Source organism: Oryctolagus cuniculus, chromosome 13 (assembly GCF_051225735.1).
Source record: "Oryctolagus cuniculus isolate XC-2025 breed Fujian yellow rabbit chromosome 13, ASM5122573v1, whole genome shotgun sequence".
Lineage (NCBI taxonomy): Eukaryota > Metazoa > Chordata > Mammalia > Lagomorpha > Leporidae > Oryctolagus > Oryctolagus cuniculus.
In genome coordinates, this window is record NC_142879.1 from 77,440,599 (window position 1) to 77,447,960 (window position 7,362).

Below are 7,362 nucleotides of genomic sequence, written 5' to 3' on the forward strand. Positions count from 1 at the left end.
TACTTGTCACAAATAAATGGATTTTCTCATTTTATGTGAAGTAGTATTATATTAATCCAATGGACACTATATAAATTAGGATATACCCCATAATCTCTAGAGCAAACAGTGAAGAATATTACAAATAGGCATAGGTAACATATAGCTCAATTTATCATTTATTTTTAAATACTTATGATCTGTACAATAATTTATTCAAAACTATACAAAAATGTATAATAGCAAAGCTGATATTAAAATAATACTAAATATAATATAACACTTACAATAATATAGTGGGAGGCTAAGTAGCAAAAGGTTTTTAAATGATGTCATATATTCCTAGAAATGACAAAGCCAAGATTAAAGAATAGGAGCAGGAGTTTGGCACAAGACATCTCCAAATCACGGTCCTGAGCTGAAGCCCCAGTCCTGCTTCCAATTCTGGCTTCCTGCTAATGTATACCCTGGGAGGCAGCAGGTGATAGCTCAAGCACTTGGGTCCCCATCACTCACGTGGGAAAGTCAGTTTGATTTCCAGGCTCCTAGCTTTAGCGTGGCCCAGCAATGGCTATTGCAGGCATTTAGGAAGTGAACAAGTAAATAGAAAGCTCCGTCTCTTTGGCCCCGTCTCTCTTTTTAATAATTTTTTTTTTTAATTTAAAGAATGAAGCAGGCCGGCGCTGTGGCTCAATAGGCTAATTCTCCGCCTTGCGGCGCCAGCACACCAGGTTCTAGTCCCGGTCGGGGCGCCGGATTCTGTCCCAGTTGCCCCTCTTCCAGGCCAGCTCTCTGCTGTGGCCAGGGAGTGCAGTGGAGGATGGCCCAAGTGCTTGGGCCCTGCACCCCATGGGAGACCAGGATAAGTACCTGGCTCCTGGCTTCGGATCAGTGTGATGCGCCGGCTGCAGTGCGCCGGCTGCAGCGCACCGGCCGCAGCGGCCTTTGGAGGGCGAACCAACGGCAAAAGGAAGACCTTTTTCTCTGTCTCTCTCTCTCACCGTCCACACTGCCTGTCCAAAAAAAAAAAAAAATTTTTTTAAAAGAATGAAGCAATACTACACTTCAAGAGAAGTTGAAATCAAAGATTTCTGAAATTATAGTTTCTGTCAGTGAAGTCACAGAACATAGTTATACCTCACAACAAAGTGAAACCATGAAAGGATGATCACCAGTTATAAGAGCCCAAGTAGAACAATACAAAGAAGACGATCCCAAATAAAGTAAACACAAGGAAGTTTGTGACGTACCTAAAAGTGCCAAAACGACTTGACTTATTTTTAAAGTACAAATTCTTCTTTCTTAAGAAATATAAATTCTTTCATTCACTGAACATAAATTCCATGCATGTTTGTTATGTACCAGATATTCCTCTACTCTAGAGATACAACAAATAAAACAGGCAACATTCCTTCTTTCTTTCGTGTTTTGTTTTGTTTTGTTTTGTTTTTTGACAGGCAGAGTGGACAGTGAGAGAGACAGAGAGAAAGGTCTTCCTTTTCCATTGGTTCACCCTCCAATGGCTGCTGCGGCTGGCACACCGCTCTGATCCGAAGCCAGAAGCCTGGTGCTTCTCCTGGTCTCCCATGGGGTGCAGGGCCCAAGCACTTGGGCCATCCTCCACTGCACTCCCGGGCCACAGCAGAGAGCTGGCCTGGAAGAGGGGCAACTGGGACAGAATCCGGCGCCCTGACCGGGACTAGAACCCTGGGGTGTATTAGCCTATTGAGTCGCATTGCCGACCAGATTCCTTCTTTCAACTAGCAAATATGATTAAGGATGTGACTAAATATAAGGAAAGCATATAAGGAATTCATCAATAAGGTCTTAGCAAAAAACTCCCTTGCAATTGACTGCCTATCTTCCTTTCCCTTCATTTAGCAGATTATGACTATTATGCCAAGTTTTCCTCCCCAAGCTGTTAATTTGAAATGCCTACCTGAAGCTGACGCCAGGGCCAACTCAAGCCGCCAACTGCCGGACTCTGCACCACATTTTTTGCCTTTAGAGAGACTTACCATCAAGGAGGATGAGCAGACCAGAGTCATTGTTGTGGCCAGATTCATGAGGAGTGGTAGGAATAGAAATGATAATTGTGTACACACAGGTCACCATGGGTGCTTTGTGAATAGTATTTCCAAGGTTGAATTAAGAGCATTACAACAGTCTTTTGATAGAAAACAGCCAAAGTACTAAAATATGATTGTTGCTGTTCACATGTGGGAACTTACTCAAAGTGGTAGAAAAATCTCACTGCAACCAAACCTTGCTTTCATTATGGAAACAATTGCAAATGACAGCTTCTGATTTCCCAAATTTCATGTCATGGGGCTTATTATTCATGTCAGTCATGAAATCTGGGAATTTCTGGCAATCCCAGTTGTGAGTAAAAGGCCCATGGAAGTAATACAGATTTGGGAAAACTGAGAATTTGTTTTTAAGTGGAGATAAGCAATTGATTCTGTATATATCAGATGTTTCATACTTTCTTTTTAAAAACAGAATAGTTAATGTGTTTGTAGACATAGATAGCATGCCAGGATTCAAACTTGATAACGTGTGTTGGATGTTTTTGTAAAACATAACAGCCCTCATGCACTAGTCCTTCAATTCCAGCTCATACAGATTGAATTTACAAATGGTTTTGGTGCTTCTATCACACAGTAAATGATTTTTCCAATGTCAACCATATTTATTCCTATTTCACTCAGTTTTAGCATTAAGAGTTATAAATTGTGCCTGTGAAATATGGAGCATGGCAGGAGGTCTGGTAATGAGCAGCACAATGCATCTGAGTCGAGGTAATGGGCCCTGGTGTTCCACAGAAGAGTAGGGTAACTATAGCCAGTTTTATGCTACACGTAACTGTTGGAATATTGCACAATACTCCATAAAATATAAGGGATTTCATGCTAATCCAAAAAATTGAAGAAACAAAATCACTGACACTTGACTGAGTATTGCACCATTTAGGGAAAGAAAGTTCCCTCTGCCTGTAGGGTGGAATCTATGCATACAACTGGGGCCTGAGTAGCATGGAACCTCAAGAAGTTGAAGTTTCCTACCTCAGAAAACTACCCAACACACTTCCTTTTTTTAAAAAAAAATTATTTATTTGAAAGGCAGAGTTACAGAGAGGCAGAGAGAGAGAGAGAGGTCTTCCATCTGATGGTTCAATCCCCCATTGGCTGCAATGGCCAGAGCTGTGCCGATACAAAGCCAGGAGCCAGGAGTTTCTTCCGGGTCTCCCAGGTGGATGCAGGGGCCCAAGGACTTGGGCCATCTTCCGCTTTCCCAGGCTAAAGCAGAGAGCTGGATCGGAAGTGGAGCAGCCCCGACTAGAACCAGCGCCCATAAGGGATGCCGGTAGCACTTCAGGTGGCGGCTTTTCCTGCTATGCCACAGTGCCACCTCCCCCCATATTTTGACTAGAAGTCTTTACGTCTCAGTTTATTACCCTTCCACAGCTCTTGGTGTTCCAGCCTGTCGCCAGTGGAATTTAGCAGATGCACGGACAACAGGCTGTGACTGTGATTTCAAAGATGATGGAAGTGTGTTCTCCAGTGCAAACCTGTTAAGAGAAATCAGTGCTCATAATCCAGGAGGAATGAAAATGCATTAATGTGGAGCTGGCGCTGTGGTAAACTTGTCTCCGATTTTATATGCAAATGTCATTTTGTTTTGTTTTGTTTTGTTTTTGTTTCAATAGTAACTTCTTAAAAATCTGTTTTTATTACCAATAGATTAGAATCACCTGCTGCTCTTAGTAACCTTGATTAACCATACCTTCTCCCATTTGGAACCTGTAGTGCATTATTGGTTTCATCTGCTTACAGAGTCATCCCAAAGTACTGAATACAAAATCCCTCAGAGCCTAGTAGGACAGTTAAACACATAACCAACAATGTTTTAGTTTTATGAGTCACACATCTGAGATACAAAACTGTTGATGACAAAAGACTTTAGATAGCCACGTTTAAATTATAAACACATTAACCAACAAGAGGCATTTGCTTACTCCACACAGTATTTTTGAAAGCAGCAAATATAATTTTAACAATGATTTTTTTTGTACAATTTAGTAAAATTCACAGTGAAGATCCGTGTGTGTGTGTGTATGTGTGAAATATAGGAAATGAAACATGAGTAAAAGCTGATTTCTACACATGGGCAACACACGTGGTAATTGCTGTCCCATATGGGGCTTATCTCGCTGTGGATAAGGGTCTCCACCGCCTTTGACTTTTGGAGTGGCTCCTATGTGAGAGACCACGACTTGACACTTGAGCACTGATGCCCTGTGCCCACAAGGCCTTTGTGCGCATGCGTGTCGCCTCCACCCTCTCAGGCACACGCTGCGGAATGTGTACAGCAGCGTTGCTTGGCAACGGCTGTTCTTTCTGAGCTGAGAGACTGCAGACTGCGGAGCCGCGCTGTGGCACCGTGGTGGTCCGACCAGTTGATTGCCGTGTTTTTGTGTTCCAGAAGCAGCGAAACGCCACTAGTAGCCTCGAGGATGAGGAAAATTGTCTGGTGGGCTTCAAAGAGGTCCTCCATCGGGTGCGAGAATGGTATTGAAGCCAAATTCGGCTACCGCATCGGACACAAGGATCTCTGGAAGCTCCAAAAGGCCGCCAGCGACGGAGATGGAGCCAGGGTCCAGCACCTCCTCTTGCTGAAGAAAAGCAGCGTGAATGACCGCGACGGGAAGAACAGGTAAGGGGCCTGGGAGTGGGCGGCGAGGGCGGGCGAAGTGCTCCCTCCCGGGCTCTCCTGTGCTGGCGGATGCCCGCCTTGCTGCCTTCCGTGGGCCTCAGCACCAGACAGCGACCCCTGTGCGTCAGCGTCTTCCTGAATAGAGCAATCAAAAAACAACCTCACCTGGGTTCTGATCTCTCCCTCTCTTCCCCGCCCCCCAAAACCTTTTACTTAAGATGTACAAACTTCCTAAGTACAGCTCTAGGGACATAGTGATTCTTCCCACCCTAGCCGCCCTCCCACCACTCCTCCTCTTCCCTGTCCTGTTCACATCCTTATATTTTATTAGGAGCTATCTTCAATTAACGTAATTCGCAAACAATTAACTCTATACTAAGTAAAGAGCTCAACAAATCATATGAAAACAAAACAAAAAACCTGTTCTACAACAGTCGAGACAGGGCTGTTCAAAGTCATTGCATCTCAAAGTGTCTATCACACTTAGTGAATTCTGTACAGCCTTCATCTTTAGTGTGCATGAATTCAAAACCGTATTGTTGTAAGTAGAGTAGTAAAGTGCATAAGGAGAGAATTTACCGAATTTATCACTAAAATTAGAGTAAAATCCAGCATCACTGTCCATCTGTGTATTAATGTTTTTGAAGGCTCTTAGATGAAAATGTTGATGACTGCGTGTTCTTAAACAGGAGGAGTTACTTCTTTCAACAAATTGTGAGGTTTTAACAGTTTATCAGTTTTTCATGAATCCAATAAAAATATCAAGGTTTCATTTCTTTTAGTTGCATAAATAGTCATTTACCCATGTGATAATATCAGATCATAATGTATTAAAGACTTATCTAGATATAAAATATTTTATAAGTTTCAGGACAAATAACAAAATACATAAAGCATACTTAGAAAATTATTTGCATCACATGTGTTTCAGATGAAAATCTACATTTTACTGAGGTTTCTTTGAAATGAAAAAGCAAGGAAACTATAGTCTTTGAAATTGCGCAACATGAGTAGAGGCTTAGCCTACTATACTCCACAAGGCCGGCTTCTAAAAGTGTATTATTAATGAAATAATGTCTGGGTAGAGCAGATAAGGAATCTTGCACAGATAAAACTTTCCTAGTTTTTATTAACTTTCTGGTGCATGACTGTCTGGGGTAGCATGCTCTGCCACCACCTGCGATACCCCTATGGGCACCATTTTGTGTACTGTTAATTACACTTCTGATTCAGTTGCCTGAAAATGGCCTGGGAAAAGCATCAGCAGATGGCCCAAGTACTTGGCTCATGCAATCCACGTGGGAGACCTGCATGAAGATCTTGGCTCCTGGATTCATCCAGGATGAATGTTGGCACTGCAACCATCGGAGGAGTGAATCATCAGATGAAATATTTCTCTCTCTCTCTGTCCCTGTCTCTCCCTCGCTCTTTGTAATTTTTTTTTTTTTTTTTTTTTTTTTTTTTTTTTTTTTGACAGGCAGAGTGGATAGTGAGAGAGAGAGACAGAGAGAAAGGTCTTCCTTTGCCGTTGGTTCACCCTCCAATGGCCGCCGCGGCCGGCGCGCTGCGGCCGGCGCACCGCGCTGATCCGATGGCAGGAGCCAGGAGCCAGGTGCTTTTTCCTGGTCTCCCATGGGGTGCAGGGCCCAAGCACCTGGGCCATCCTCCACTGCACTCCCCGGCCACAGCAGAGGGCTGGCCTGGAAGAGGGGCAACCGGGACAGAATCCGGCACCCCGACCGGGACTAGAACCCGGTGTGCCGGCGCCGCTAGGCGGAGGATTAGCCTAGTGAGCCGCGGCGCCGGCCGCTCTTTGTAATTTTTACCTTAAAAATAAATAAATCTTTAAAAAAGTTTTTAAACCCTGCCAGTTAGACTATTATTGTCAGACTGGATTTCCCCAGGCTAAAGACTAAATTAGCTTACACCATTCACATACGCTGGGTGCTTTAGAACAACAGAGGCTTCTTGTTCCAGGACTCTTAACATCTAGCAACTTGAAGGAGAGCTGAGAGGAGGCCCATACTCCCTCTCAAGGTCCTGAGGAAGGGTCTGTTCTAGGGCTCTGACAAGCTTCTGGTGGTTTCCTGGCTTGTTATAGTACAGATTCAATCTTGCCATGACATTTTACTTAGAAACAATGCATTCAGATTAGACCTAATGACTCCATGTTTTATTTATTTATTTATTGCCAGGCAGAGTTAGACAGTGAGAGAGAGAGACAGAGAGAAAGGTCTTCCTTCCACTGGTTCACCTCCCAAGTGGCTGCTACGGCCAGCATGCTGCGCCTATCGGAAGCCAGGAGCCAAGTGGTCTTCCTCCTGGTCTCCCATGCGGGTGCAGGGGCCCAAGCATTTGGGCCATCCCCCACTGCCTTCCCAGGCCATAGCAGAGAGCTGGACTGGAAGAGGAGCAACCGGGACAGAATCCGGTGCCCCAACCAGGACTAGAACCCAGGGTGCCAACGCCACAGGTGGAGGATTAGCCTAGTGAGCTGGGGCGCCGGCCCATGACTCCATCTTTTAAAAGATTTATTTATTTTATTTGAAAGGCAGAATTAGAGAGAGAGAGAGAATCTGCCAATTGCTGGTCACTCCCTAAATGGCCACAACAGCCAGGCCTGAGACGAGCTGAAGCTGGGATATTGGAACTCCATCTGAGTCACTT

At 44.2% G+C, this 7,362-nt stretch overlaps 1 long non-coding RNA gene across 2 annotated transcripts; it reads left to right on the plus strand.

The window, feature by feature from the left end:
• Positions 1-3,087: 3,087 nt before the first annotated feature.
• LOC149122682 (uncharacterized) lies at positions 3,088-6,129 on the plus strand. Of its 2 annotated transcripts, none has more exons than XR_016219782.1 (3): positions 3,088-3,619; positions 4,465-4,695; positions 5,929-6,129. It is a non-coding gene; the product is annotated as an uncharacterized LOC149122682 (long non-coding RNA). The 2 variants fall into 2 exon arrangements; XR_016219783.1 differs by lacking the exon at positions 5,929-6,129 and having other exon boundaries at positions 3,088-3,357; positions 3,447-3,619; positions 4,465-4,980.
• The last annotated feature ends 1,233 nt before the right edge of the window (positions 6,130-7,362 follow it).